Here is a 15,926-nt window from a genome sequence, read left to right on the forward strand (position 1 = left end):
AAGGGTTGGGTCTTTTAGCATAAGCATCTTAAGTCTGAAAAGAGCAAAATAGCTGAGTCAAACTCCCCCTCCACCAAGTGGATCTTCCATTGCTCAATTTTCAGTATTTTTAAGGTTCTCAAGTCACAAGTCTCTTAAACCAAATAATCAGTTAGTTGGTTTCTATAGTGGAGCAAACCACACAAGGACCTCTGCCAGTGAAGCCCATTACACCTTTCCTGACCAGCTTCCAGGTTCCCAGGATGTGGTCAGCTTCCTGCTACACTTCCAAACTTCTAGCACCTACTGTCTTCCAAAGTTATTGCTACCACAACCTCAAAAACATGTTTACCTATTTCATGCACATTTGTTGAGCATCCATTCCGAGAGGCATTGTGCAAAGTGCTGGGGATACAGAGATGAGAAAGACACAGTTCCTGTCCTTAAGAAGTTCACAGAGTAGTAGGGGAGACAGATTCACACAAATATAGTACAATGTACTAAGCACTATTAGAGGGATAATACATTGTCATGGGAACTTAGAGAAGGGAGTAACTAATTCTATCTTGCCTAGAGAGAGAGCTATACATGTAGAAAGTTCTTACAGAATAGGTGGATTTTACCTTATAGTACAGAATATGTATTTGTTGGCTCAGGAGAATGGTAGGAAATATAGGTTGGGGCCATATTAAATATCTCTAAAATACTCTTAAAATTTAGGATTTCTAAATTGATTACACAGACAATAGAAATCCACCAGACATCTTTGTTGTTGCTTTGTTTTTGTTATTAGGAAAACACATCCTCGAAATCATTTTACAAAGAACACTCTAGATATACCACAGAAGACTGATTCAAAAGACAAGTTGGAGGAGTTCCTGCTGTGGTGCAGTGGGTTAAGAATCTGACTGCAGGAGCTCCTGTCGTGGTGCAGTGGAAACGAATCCAACTAGGAACCATGAGGTTGTGGGTTCGATCCCTGTCCTCACTCAGTGGGTTAAGGATATGGTGTTGCCGTGAGCTGTGGTGTAGGTCGCAGGCGTGGCTTGGATCTGGTGTTGCTATGGCTGTGGTGTAGGCTGGCAGCAACAGCTCCGATTAGACCCCTACCTAGCCTGGGAACCTCCGTATGCCTCAGGTACAGCCCTAAGAAGCAAAAAAAAAAAAAAAAAAAAAAAATCTGACTGCAGATAAGCAATGAAATCCTGCTGTATAGCACTGAGAACTATATCTGGTCACTTATGATGGAGCCTGATAATGTGAGAAAAAGAATGTATATATGTATGTGTATCTAGGTCACCTTGCTGTACAGTAGAAATTGACAGAACACTGTAAGCCAACTATAACAGAAAAAATAAAAATCATTTAAAAAATAATAATGTTAAAAATTTTCACATTAAAAATTTTAATTTGTAGTGGTAAGGTTTTAACTAATACAAACTACACCAAAACTTAAAATTGTGACTATAAAGGAACTGAAAACAAAAATTTCTTACTTCAAAACTAAATACGAAGGGCTCGTTTTTCAAATGTTTTCTAATAAATAATGCATTTTTTTTAAAAAAAGAACCTGACTGCAGCAGTGCAGGCTGCTGCGGAGGCAAGGGTTCAATCCTAGGCCTGGCACAGTGGGTTAAAGGATCCGGTATTGCTGTAGCTGCAGTGTAGGTCACAGCTGCAGCTTAGATTCAATCCCTGGTTCTGCAGCTTCCATATGCCACAGATACTGCCATTAAAAAAAAAAAAAAAAAAAAAAAAAGGGAGTTCCCGTCATGGCGCAGTGGTTAACTAATCCGACTAAGAACCATGAGGTTGCGGGTTCGGTCCCTGCCCTTGCTCAGTGGGTTAACGATCCGGCGTTGCCGTGAGCTGTGGTGTAGGTTGCAGACGTGGCTCGGATCCCGCGTTGCTGTGGCTCTGGCGTAGGCCGGTGGCTACAGCTCCGATTCAGCCCCTAGCCTGGGAACCTCCATATGCCTCGGGAGCGGCCCAAGAAATAGCAACAACAACAACAACAAAAGACAAAAAGACCAAAAAAAAAGACAAATTAGAGTACAATTGGTAGCACATACACACTATGAAACATGCATACTCCTCGGCCAAGCAATATCGCTTCTAAAAATCCACCTAGTAAAAATACTCACATAAATGTGTATGCCAGGTATATGATACAAGAAAGTTACTGCAACATTATTTATAAGAGCAAAAACAAGTTCTTTAACAGAGAAATAATTCAATAAAATAAAACTTCCATATGATGGCACACTATGCATCCATTTTTAAAATGTGGTAGATCTGTATGAAAAGATGTTCCTAGGTGGGAAAAAAGAGTCACTTCAGGACTAGAAGGATCTCTTTGGTAAATTATTTATCTATACATCTGAATAGGCAAAGAAAATGGTCTAGAATAAAACCCATCATCACTGGTTTCTCTTGGGGAACAGAATTGAAATGGGGCAACTTTTACATTTTACTTTACATAGTTATAATGTTTTTTACAGACATGTCTTACTTTTTTTTTTCTTTTTGGCTGTGTTCACAGTTTGTGGAAGTTCCCAGGCCAGGGATCAAACCTGTGCCACAGCTGTAACCAAAACCACAGAAGTGACAACACCAGATCCTCAATCCATTGCGCCATGAAGGAAATCCCAGACACGCCTTACTTTTAAATTTCAAAGAAAGAAAACAATTCAAAAGAGACAAAGGGATTATTGTAGCATGCAACAACCCAGACAAAAAGACAACCTCGGTTTACTAACTATGCCTCTAACCAACTAGGCAAGTCACTGTATTTCTACCATCCTCTGATTTCTCATCTACAAAATGACCTACCTCACAAAGTTGTCAAGAACATTAAATAATGTGTGTTAAAGGGCCCATCATCGTGTTTGGAACACATGTTTGGAGTATACTCACTCGCCAAATCTGCTATAGGGCAGGCCTAAACCAGAATATCAAGGAGAAAGAACACAGAATAGGTTTGAGAAGTAGAACTGACAGAATGGAGTGACATGAGTGCAGGGGATGAAAAAGGCGAAGGCAAAGATGCCTACCGTGCATGTTTAGGTTAAACAACTGACTAGCTAGTAACTATTAATAGCGGTAAGGGCTATAAGAGAAGAAAGAGGTGTGGCTGTAAAGCAAGAAGTTTTGTTTTAGTCATTGACTTTGTGCTGCATACTGGATATCCAGATAACTCGGTTTCAGAAGTAGTTGGAAGTATAAGGCTAAACCTCAGGAAGAAATCTGAAGATACAGTCGGGGAGTCAAAGAACCCAGTCAGGAAGAAATCTGAAGATACAGTCGGGGAGTCAAAATTTCTTTCAGTATGGACAGAAAGTGAGAAAGGAAATAAGGATCATGCTTCACTCTCTGCTTTCCCTTGAAACTAGACAACAAGCCCTTTTCACTTTTTTAAAACTAAATTTTTTTTATCATTTATCTATATATATTTTTTTTCTACTGTACAGCATGGTGACCCAGTTACATATACATGTATACATTCTTTTTTCTCACATTACGTGTTCCATCATAAGTGACTAGACAGAGTTCCCAGTGCTACACAGCAGGATCCCATTGCTGATCCATCCCGAAGACAACATTCTGCATCTATTAACCCCAAGCTCCCAGTCCCGACAACTCCCTCCCCTTCCCCCTTGGCAACCACAAGTCTATTCTCTAAGTTCATGATTTTTTCTTTGGAAAGGTTCCTTTGTGACGTATATTAGATTCCAGATATAAGTGATATCATATGGTATTTGTCTTTCTCTTTCTGACTTACTTCACTCAGGATGAGAGTCTCTAGTTCCATCCATGGTGCTGCAAATGGCATTATTTTGTTCTTTTTTATGGCTGAGTTGTATTCCATTGTGTATATATATACACCACATCTTCCTAATCCAATCATCTACCAGTGGACATTTGGGTTGATTCCATGTCTTGGCTAGTGTGAATAGTGCTGCAATGAACATGTGGACATGTGGGTTCATGTGGCTTTTTTTTTTTTTTTTTGTCTTTTTGCTATTTCTTGGGCCGCTCCTGCGGCATATGGAGGTTCCCAGGCTAGGGGTCGAATCGGAGCTGTAGTCCCCGGCCTACGCCAGAGCCACAGCAACGCGGGATCCGAGCCGCGTCTGCAACCTACACCACAGCTCATGGCAATGCCGGATCGTTAACCCACTGAGCAAGGGCAGGGACCAAACCCGCAACCTCATGGTTCCTAGTCAGATTCGTTAACCACTGCGCCACAACGGGAACTCCTCATGTGTTTTTTTTTTAAGGAGAGTTTTGTCCAGATATATGCCCAAGAGTAGAATCGCTGGGTCATATGATAGTTCTATGTATAGTTTTCTAAGATACCTCAATACTGTTCTCTGTAGTGGTTGTACCAGCTTACATTCCTACCAACAATGCAGGAGGGTTCCCTTTTCTCCACATCCCCTCCAGTATTTGTTATTCATGGACTTATTAATGATGGCCATTCTGACAGGTGTGAGGTGGTATCTCATAGTAGTTTTGATTTGCATTTCTCTAATAATAAGTGATGTTGAGCATTGTTTCAAGTGCTTGTTGGCCATCTGCATAACTTTTTTAAAACTAATTACCACAGGACAATAAAGAGTATAAACAACATAGCAAAGCTATGCAGGTTCTTGAAATCTCAACATGTTCTTGACTTGCCTATTTTTTTTTCCAAGTTTTAAAAAAATGTTTTCTTATAGTTGATTTACAATGTTCTGTCAATTTCTGCTGTACTTGCCTATTTCTTGATCTTTATTGAATTGAAAGATGCTAAGCTTCTTTCCTGGGCCCTTGCTTAGGTAGTCTTGAGGAAACCTTAGTTCTTATCCTGAAGGAGAATATATACTCTTAGGTAGAACAAGGACTTTTTAATATTCTTTCATGTATCTATGCCACCACTGTTGCTGGTCACCATCACTGTCATCATCACCCCAACAGTTCCATTCATTGACAAATTTATTATATGCCAGGCAACAATATGCCTTACATATATTGATTAATTTAATCCTCACAACAACCTCAAGAATGAGGTACTATAATTATCCACATTTTATAGATGAGGACTCAGGAGAAGTTAGGTTAAAACTTGCATAAGAATAAACAGCAAGTAATTGCAATTGCTGGGACTCAAGCCTAGGCAATGTGATTCTAGAGCTAGTGCTCTACTGGCTCTCTCTAGGCAGGATCATGGCCAAAGCAATTATAAAATATTGAACAGAGCAATCAAAAGCATTGTGGAAATGAATGTCCATATGTGTAATTATGGCTTGAAGCGCTGGCCAAAAAATCAGCGGCTCCTGTATAAAACAGGTATTACCAATTGACTGGCAATTAAAGACCAGTGATGGCACAGGAACCCTGGAAATGAGAGCAAAACCAGATTTATTAGAAAATTGATGTTTTGGGAGATGGAGCAGAGTTCTGTAATGAGACAGGCACACTGGCACAATAATGAGACCAAGCAGTGTAAAAGCTAAGGAAGTAAGAGCATCACTGAGGAAACAAAGATAGCACCATAAGAAAATAGAATTAAATATTGTTCATCCTCCCTTTATTTTTCACTCATGGACTTGATCAACCAGAACTGCTCCCCTCTGAAATCTTAAATTCAAGAATCCCTACTTTTTAGGAACCCTCCTACACTGTTGGTGGGAATGTAAGTTCGTGCAGCCACTGTGGAAAACAGTATGGAGGTTCCTCAGAAAACTAAAAATGGAGTTGCCATATAATCCAGCAATCTCACTCCTGGGTATATACCCAGACAAAACTATATATGCACCCCTATGTTCATAGCAGCACTATTCACGATAGCCATGATATGGAAACAACCTAAATGTCCATTGACAGATAAGTAGATTAAGATGTAGTAAATATATATATATACAATGGGATACTAATCAGCCATAAAAAATAATGATATAATGCCATTTGCAGAAATATGGATGGAATTAGAGACTCTCACACTAAGTGAAATGAGTCAGAAAAAGACAAATACCATATAACATTACTTATATGTGGAATCTAAAATATGGCACAAGTTAGCCTATCTACAAAACAGAAACAGACTCGCAGACATGGAGAACAGGCTTGTGGTTGCCAAGGGGGAGAGGGGAGGGAGTGGGATGGACTGAGAGTTTGGGGTTAGTAGATGGAAACTATTACATTTAGAATGGATAAGCAATGAGGTCCTACTGTACAGCACAGGAAACTATATCCAATCTCTTGGGATAGAACATGATAGAAAAGAACATTGTTAAAAAGAATGTGTACATACATATGACTATATATGTGTGTGTACATATATATATATATATATATATATATGGAAAAGAATATTTTTCATCAAGATGGAAAAGAATATTTTTAAAAAGAATGTGTGTGTGTGTATATATATATATAATATATATATGACTGAGTCACTTTGTTGTACAGCAGAAATTGGCACAACATTGCAAATCAACCATAATTAATTTTTTTTTTCTTTTTAGGGCCACATTCATGGCTACGAAAGTTCCCAGGCTAGGGGTTGAATCGAAGCTACAGCTTCTGGCCTACACCATAGCCATAGCAACGCCTGATCCAAGCCGCATCTGCGACCTACACCACAGCTCACAGCAATGCCAGATTCTAAACCCATTGAGTGAGGCCAGGGATTGAGGCCAGATTCTAAACCCACATCTTCATGGATACTAGTCGGGCTTGTTACTGCTGAGCTACAATAGGAGCTTCCTAATTTTAAAAATTAAATTTAAAAAAACAGAATCTCGGCAGTTCTCTTGTGGTTCAGCAGGTTAAGGATCCGGTGTTGTCACTGCTGTGGTGTGGGTTTGATCCCTGGCCCGGGAACTTCCATATGCCACGGGCATGGCCAAAAAAAAAAAAAAAAAAAAAAAAAAAAAAAAAAAAATCCCTACTTTTCAATCACAACTCATTACACTATACCTATTCTTCAACCTCATCTAAACCACAGTCTCTTGAGCCCACCCTCCATTTTCTCATGGTCTTCTTGTCTCCTTCTGATCTGTCTTCCTTCCCTACCCTAGATTCCAGATGGCTCGACATTTGAGCCACTCTCACCAGTATCTTCCCTATCTATACATCTTCATCCCTCTGCAGCAACTGCCCATCAAAATCCCAAGCCAGTACCAATGCTACAGTCAGCTTTGTCTGTTCCTATACCCTGGTCCAGCATAATTCCTGGTCTACAAGCTCAGGTGGACCCTCAGTATCACTCATAAATATTTTTACACGCCTTTAGCTTAGTTCCCTTACCCAGTCCCTCCAAGTTCTATTTTAAACCTTCATTCATCTCACACTCCCATGCTCCTTTCCCCCAGTCCCCATCAGAAATCCTTGTTTCATACTTGTAAAAAAAAATGGTTTTAGAATCCATCATCCATGACTTCCATCAGCTCCCTGCCTTCTCTCCCCCGTCACTTGCTAATCTGACTCCTTTTAGAAAAGCCACCCTACCTTTGACCATTGGCTGCTATTTCTGACATTAACCCTGTTACCAGGCAGCTCACTTGAGATGATGCTATCTTGCAGAATCAGTAGTGGGGGAAAATAGAATAAGAAAGTTTTTTAAGGCAAGGAGAAAAAGCACAGAAAAAATGAAACAAATAGAAAGCGAAAAGTAAGATGGTAAAAACAAGCTCCAATATATCAACAAACATTAAAAAATATATATGAGGAGTTCCTGTCATGGCACAGCAGAAACTAATCTGACTAGGAACCATGAGGTTGCGGGTTCCATCCCTGGCTTCACTTAGTGGGTTAAGGATCTGGCGTTGCCATGAGCTGTGGTGTAGGTCACAGATGCGGCTCAGATCTGATGTTGCTGTGGCTGTGGCCGACAGCTATAGCTCTGATTCAACCCTTAGCCTGGGAACCTCCATGTGCCATGGGTGCTGCCCTAAAAAAAAAAAAAAGGAAGCAAAAAAATACATGAGTAAAACTCATCCTTTAAAACACAGAGATTAACAGACTATATAAAATTTAAAAATCCAAGTCTGTATAATTTTACAAGGGACACATCTAAAACACAAAGAGCAGGAAAGATTGAAAGTAAAAAAGATATACCAGGTAAATGCAAACTAAAGAAATTTGAGCTAGCTATAATAATATCTAAAAAATAAAACTTCAAGACAATAAAAGCGTTAAAAAAGGTTAGATCATTACATAGAGTAAAAAATATCTAGTATGTTCTATTAATATGCTTTAATAAAACATCTCCAAACATATAAAGGAAGATTGTACAACTAAAAAAAGAAACTGAAAAACTGACCATCAAAATGGGAGGTTATATAAAATAAGTTACAAGGATACAACATAGGAATATACCAATATTTAACAATAACTATAAATGGAATATAAACTTTAAAAATTGTGAATTACAGAGTTCTCTGTGGTTAGAGACTCAGTGTTGTCACTGCTGTGGCTTGGGTTACTGCTGTGGTTCGGGTTCAGTCTCTAGCCCAAGAACATACCACAGTTACAATGTTAGATCCTTAACCTGCTGAGCCACTGAGGAATTCCTGAAATGTCTTAATATAGCATCCTTGTGGGACCTCATGCCTATAAGAAGATATTTTAGAAAAGATGGCTTGTTTAGTTAGAAAATTACATACATTTGTTGCTCAAAATTCAGGATAATATTTTAATGCAAATGTTTACAAAGGCAAGATGGAACTGAAAAATACAGCATTAAAATGGGAGGTCAATATACCCCTCTCAATTACTGACAGCACAAGCAGATAAAATGACCATAAGTAGATTATTGATCCAAATGGATACATCCAATTTATACTGTAATCCTGTAGATTAAGAGATAATAATAATTAGTTAATGAACATTAATGCTAACACAGCTAAGTTTTCAAGAAGGCATGAGAAGAGCTCTCACAAATTATTTTAAATTCTGAAGATGAGCAGAACAAAACAGAGAGACATTTATTAGTTATATGACCTTTGGCAAGGGCCTAAGACATTAAAAAATTATCAAAAATATAGAATTCCTTCACTTAAATAAGCCAGCACACAGATCTAAACATGAAGATGTTAAAAAAAAAAAAAGATATCAAAATCATACAATGTGGGGAAGGAAAGTAAGAAAATATAGATTCTTTTTTTATTTTAATGATGTATGTAAGCCTATATGACTATCAGGCTAAAGCAAGCAGATATAGGAAGGGGTTAACATACTTAAAAAACAGGGCAACCACAAATCAAAACCTAACATTACATTCACAAAAATATAGAATTCCTTGTAAGAATAGTATATAGCTTTAAAATCATTGTGCTGTTGGAGTTCCTGTCGTGGTTCAGTGGTTAACGAATCCAACTAGGAACCATGAGGTTGTGGGTTCAATCCCTGGCCTTGCTCAGTGGGTTAAGGATCTGGTGTTGCCGTGAGCTGTGGTGTAGGTTGCAGACACGGTTCGGATACCGCGTTGCTGTGCCTGTGGCATAGGCTGGTGGCTACAGCTCCGATTGGACCCCTAGCCTGGGAACTTCCATATGCCGCAGGTGCGGCCCTGGAAAAGACAAAAAAATAAATAAAATAAAATAAAATCATTGTGCTGTTCCCAAAATGGAAACTGATGTGTATTATAAAAACATCAAATAATGTCCCTGCACTGGGCAGCAAGTAAAATAGATTTAATTTGTTGAGCACATCATTAGCCCTCCCTGTTCCAAATATTCAATGTGCATTTAAATGTGAAAATGTAATACTTACACTCAAACTAGAAAGTTCCACCAGATGGGGCCTCTTTGAAAACAGGCACTGTATCTGGACTTCATACCCACAGGAGAGTACTTGGCACAGTGTCTGATAGACAGTATGAGTTCAATAAACGTTTACTGAATGTTTTCACCTAGAAATCTCTCTGTATTTATATGTTTAAACTTAAACTCAAAGTAAACTGAGAGTAATAGAGTTGAAAGAAAAGTGTTTTTATTTTCCTGAGGCAGTAGAGTGTCATGGTTAAAAAGCATGACCTCTGCCAGACTGCCTGAACTTGAATCCCAATTTCACCAATTACTTGCTGTGTGACCTTGGGCAAGTTACTAAACATCTCAGTGCTTCAATTTTCTCATTTGTAAAAGGAAGATAATAACTGTACCTACAGTCTTGGGCTTATTATAAAGATTCGGTGAGTTCTTAAAATATGTAAAGTGTTTAAAGTAATGTGAACACAGAGCATATGCTCTTAAGTTTTAGCTATTTTGATTTTGTCAGTTTTTATATGTGCATTTCTGCTTGAAGACTTCAATTGATCTTTTAAAATTGCATTTATTTTCTATTAAAGAATACAGATGAATTGTAAGTTAAACTGAATTGAGACACCATTTAAAGTTTTAGGGAGTTCCCGTCGTGGCGCAATGGTTAATGAATCCGACTAGGAACCATGAGGTTGCGGGTTCGGTCCCTGCCCTTGCTCAGTGGGTTAACGATCCGGCGTTGCCGTGAGCTGTGGTGTAGGTTGCAGACGTGGCTCGGATCCCGCATTGCTGTGGCTCTGGCGTAGGCCGGTGGCTACAGCTCCGATTAGACCCCTAGCCTGGGAACCTCCATATGCCGTGGGAGCGGCCCTAGAAATGGCAAAAAGACCAAAAAAATAAAGTTTTAGGCATTTTTTTAAGTGAGAACCTATGCTGACAACTTAAGAGATGGCAGAGAATTCCATAAAAATTGACCCATGCTTAAGGGCAAAAAGGCTGAACTGGCATTAAATTATTCCTCTAAACCTACAAGTAGTAATTATATGGTAGTTTTGCATATAAATTCTATTCCATCATCAGTCATGTCCCACTAAAGCGATATGATAAAAGCATTTTGTTGTTTGGGCCAAGGGCAATGGACACTTTTGGTAAAATTTATAGCTCGCTGAAAATGAAAGAGAACCAGCATCTTTCAAAGGTTATTAGCTTAACCAAGAAGCTCTGAATTAAACTGCTACTATTAAGCAAAGGATACTACGTTTTACACAGAAACTGATGAGTGATGTGAAAAGATTCACACTACTGCATGTTGGGTTCTGTGTACTTCTGAACAGACATTTAGAACTGAATCTAGCCATATCAAGAAACATGATGGTACATACATTTTTGAAAAATCAGAATTGAAATTGGGGTACAAATTATAATTAATTTGTCATGAAAAACTGGGATTATAAAATGTCAGGGGCCTTGTACTTCTGGCCAAGAATGGATTTTTACCCTGCCTGAATCTCCCCCTGCCCAATGGATAAAATACATAAAACAATGGTGGTTTTCAAGACACTGAATATCAGTCAATGGAGGGCTGTGATCCCTGAGAGACAGGAAACAAATAGGGTGAGCCCTCAGGTTTTCTGGCTCACTGTCTTGAGAGAACTGCCAGGCCATGGTGCAGGGAGGAGGAATATAGACAGAGCCTGGTGAACTCCTTGCATTGAGGTGACATAGCTGAGTCTGGCTAGAGTTCATAGGCCAGGGTACCTGAGAGAGCCACACAGAGAAAGGTCTTCAGAGAGCCGCAGAGGGTCTCCCTCAAGTATTCAGCAAAGGACTGATCAGGACATGGCATGGCTATGAGGAAATTACCCTAATCCAAAGAAAGAACCAGCTGAAAGGATTCAAAAAAACAGTGCCCATCACTCATACAAGACAAAGAGTAGTGCCTGTTCCACCAGTCAAACTGGAAAACCTCATGATTCACAGGGCACTGAGTACTCAGAAGAGTCTTTTGCCTCCACAGTGGGAAATAATTAGCCTTAGACTGTGCACTGCTTTGGTCCCACATAACAAATATAAACAGAAAAGCCTGAAAGGATCAATCTGTTTCAAGTAATTCAAGCACATTTCAGAAGGAGTTCAAGTATATTTGTAGTAATATAAAAACATGCGGCATCCAACAAGGTAAAACTTACAATATCTATTACCCAATAAAAAATAAATAGACATGCTAAAAAGCAAGAAAATACAGTCCATGATGAATTGACACCAATGTTAGAATTAGCAGTCATTAAACAGCTATTACAACCATATTCCATATTGCAAAAAATTAAAGACAGACATGAAAGATATTTAAAAGGACTCAAATGAAACCTAGAGACAAAAACTACAATGTCTGAGATGAAAAATAACACAGAATTGGATTAACATCAGATTACACATTGTAGTACTAAAGATTATTGAAGTTGAAGACAGTAATAGAAACTATCCAAATGAAACAGAAAGAAAAAAGAATGAAAAAAAACCCAGAACATTAATGAGCTATGGAACAACTTTAAGCTGCCTAATATATACACAATTGGGGTCACCAAAAGAAATGGGGCACTGAAAAATATTTGAGAAAAAAATAATGACCCAAATTTTTCTATATTTGATAAATACTATGAATTCACAGATCTAAGAAGCTCAATGAACTTCATGCACAAGAAATAGAAAACTAGACCACATGGCATAGAATAATCAAAAATTTTAAAAACAGAGATAATGAGAAAATCTTAAAAGCAGCCAGTGGGTGGGTGGGGCAGGAGGGAAACAACACATTACATACAGAAGAAGAAAGACAATGATGAAAGCAAATTTATCATTGCAAACAATGTAAAAGAGAAGATAGTGGAACATCTCTAAAATGCTAAAAGAATACCTGTCAACTTATAATTCTAAACCCAGTGAAATGACATTCAGAAACACAGGTGAAATAAAGACTTTTTCAAACACGCAAAAACTGAAAGAATTAATCACCAACACACTTGCAATTATAAAAATTTTAAAGGTAATCCTTCAGGGAGAAAAAAAAATACAAAATAGAAATATGGGTCCATAAAAAGTAATGAAGAACACATGCTACTGTAACTATGTGGGTAAAAATATTTTTTCTTTTTTAAGTATCCTTTAAAAACATAATTGACTCTTTAGGAGTTCCCGTCGTGGCACAGTGGTTAACGAATCCGACTAGGAACCATGAGGTTGTGGGTTCGGTTCCTGCCCTTGCTCAGTGGGTTAACGATCCGGCGTTGCTGTGAGCTGTGGTGTAGGTTGCAGACGCGGCTTGGATCCCGCGTTGCTGTGGCTCTGGCATAGGCCGGTGGCTACAGCTCCGATTCGACCCCTAGCCTGGGAACCTCCATATGCCGCGGGAGCGGCCCAAGAAATAGCAAAAATAAAATAAATAAATAAATAAATAAAAACATAATTGACTCTTTAAAGCAAAAAATACAAACCAATACATTATAAAGTTCAAGACATATGTAGAACCAAGTTAGAAGACATACACAATCTGATTTCAAGAGTTATTATAAACCTACAGTAATCAAGTGAGTGTGGTAGTGGCATTCAGATAGACAAACAGATTACTAGAAAAGAACAGCATTCAGAAATAAATCCTTATGTTTAGAGACACTTGCTTTTTGATAAAGATGCAAGGAAATTCCGTGGAGAAATGAGAGTCATTTCAACAAATGGTGCAGGGAAAACTGGATAGCTATATGCAAAAAAAAAATTTCTTAAATATGACACCTAAAACATGATTCAAAACTTGCTAAAACAGACTTCATTTAAAACTAAAAACTCTGCTCTTTGAAAGACTCTAAGAAAAAGACAAACCATATACTGGAAAAAACTATTTGCAAAATAGTTTATCGATAAGAGCTTGTATCCAGAACATATAAAGAACTTTTGAAACTCTAATAACTAAAAAAAAATAGAGTTTTAAAAACGGACAAAAAAATTAAGCAAATACATCACCAAAGAAGACATATAAATATCAAATAAGCACCTGAAAAGATGCTCAACATCAATAACAATTAGGGAAATGCAAACTCAAATCACAATGAACTACTACTACACACTTATTAGAACAGCTACAATTAAAAATGTAACAAATGTTGGCCAAGATTTGAAGCAACTGGAACTCTCATACACTGCAGTGGGAATGTAAAATGGTACAACCACATTGGAAAACATTTTAGTAGTTTCTTAAAAAGTTAAGTATATATCTCCCCCATATGACCCAGCCTTTCCACTTTTAGGTATTAACCCAAGAAGAGCAACAGCATATGTCCATGGAAAGACTTGCATGTAAATGCTAATAACGGCATTATTTATAATAGCAAAAACTGGCAACAACCCAAATGCCCATTAAGAGAACTGACACAGCAATATGGATGAATCCCAAAATAATTATGCTGGCTGAAAAACTCAAGACAAAAAAGAACACATACTATGTGATTTCATGTATATAAACCTCTAGGAAATGCAAATTAATCTGTAGTTACAGAAAATAGATCAGTGCTTGATGGAAAAGTGGGGTATAATACAGAGAGGAACAGGAAGGAAGGATTACAAAATGGCACAAAGGAAAAGTTTTGAAGGTGATGGATATGTTTACTATCTTGATTTTGCAAACAGTTCCATGGGTACATAGAGATGTCAAAATTTATTAAATTGTATAATTATTTTTGGCTGTGACCACAGCATCTAAAAACTACTGAGCCAGGAGCAACGACCGTGCCATAGCAACAACCTAAAACACTGCAGTGACACCAGATCCTTAACCTGCTGTGCCACAAGGGAACTCCTCAAATTGTATACCTTAAATATGCAGTTTTGTATGCAAATTATACCTCAATAAAATTGCTGTTTAAAGTTTTAAGATTAACTGTGACTAAACCTTCTTGTAATCAGCAGTTTTACAATCCTGAAGTACCTATAAGGCAGTAGGAGACTAAATGAATTCAAACAGTAAAATGTTTTATGTCAAAAGAGATTTTTATAAAAAATATATAATACAGAGTAGATTCGAAAATGTTTCTATTATTTAATTTTGTTGCCTAAAAAGTGTATTTTTATCTTCTAACTCTTCCAAATGAAGAATTTCAGTGAGTTTTGACCATTTGTTAAAAATGGCAAGACATTATGCTCAGAGCTGAGAGGACAGAACAGCAACAAAATGTTTGTATAACTGTTTCTTGAAACTGTATCATGCTTTAGTAAATGCATCCAACAATGCATTTATTTTATTTTTAGATTTATGTTTTGTGAGATATCATTTTTCAGTCATTAAAATCAAGTATAAAAATAAACAACTTAGAATCAGACCTTCAGGTAGCTGTATCATAAACCAAGATTTTGTTTAAGCAAAGCACAAAATGTCACTGCTCTAAGATGAGAGCAAAGGCTGTTACGTTATTAAATATAAAATTAACCTTAAACAGGGTTCATTTCACATCCTTCTTTCTACTTCTGTAAATATATAATATTAGTAAATATACAGCTTGTGAATAAATATATGTATATTAGGGGTGATCAAAATTTGGGGTGGTAAGGGAGAGTGATCAAAAAAGGTGGGAAACGCTTTGTTTAAAGGAGGGTGAGGGGAAATCATTCTTATGAACTGCCATGTGTTATCATGACTCTGCTTGCATATAGTTATGATATATGTTAATTAGGTAAGTACAAGCCCTCCTGATGACTGTAATAAAGTTGCCCTGATGTAACTAGGGCAGCTTAATGAATAAGGATTTGTGCTGCCATAAGGTACATTCCAACGTGGACTCCATTAACTAATTGTGACCAAGGCCATTACAGCATCTGAAGCAGGCCAATCTAGCACTGTCAGAAGTAATCCCTATTATCTGTGTGGGTTTCCAAACACAAACGAGGCATAGCTAGCAAAATAGAGCCCACTCTGGAGGGAAAAAAAACCTTAATTACTTGAAAATCTAAAGGTAAAAGGGAGTGGATTTTGGAGCATGGAAAAACGAAACCAAAACAGGTTATGCGGTGAGTCTGCAGAACTCAAAAGAAAAGAAAAAAAAAAAAAGACTCTATGTAGAAAAGAAAGCTTCCTGGGATGAAGGGCTTCCCCAAATCCCCTTGTTTGGATCCAGCCACCTATGCACAAAGGCACCAACTGAGAACATCTTTTTTGGT

General features: G+C 37.8%; 1 protein-coding gene across 2 annotated transcripts in view; it reads right to left on the reverse strand.

Moving 5' to 3' along the window:
- The window catches only part of SYTL4 (synaptotagmin like 4), a 69,894-nt gene that overhangs the window by 37,948 nt on the left and 16,020 nt on the right, over positions 1-15,926 (reverse strand). The window lies entirely within an intron of this gene.

This window comes from Sus scrofa, chromosome X (assembly GCF_000003025.6).
Source record: "Sus scrofa isolate TJ Tabasco breed Duroc chromosome X, Sscrofa11.1, whole genome shotgun sequence".
NCBI classification, from domain to species: Eukaryota; Metazoa; Chordata; class Mammalia; order Artiodactyla; family Suidae; genus Sus; species Sus scrofa.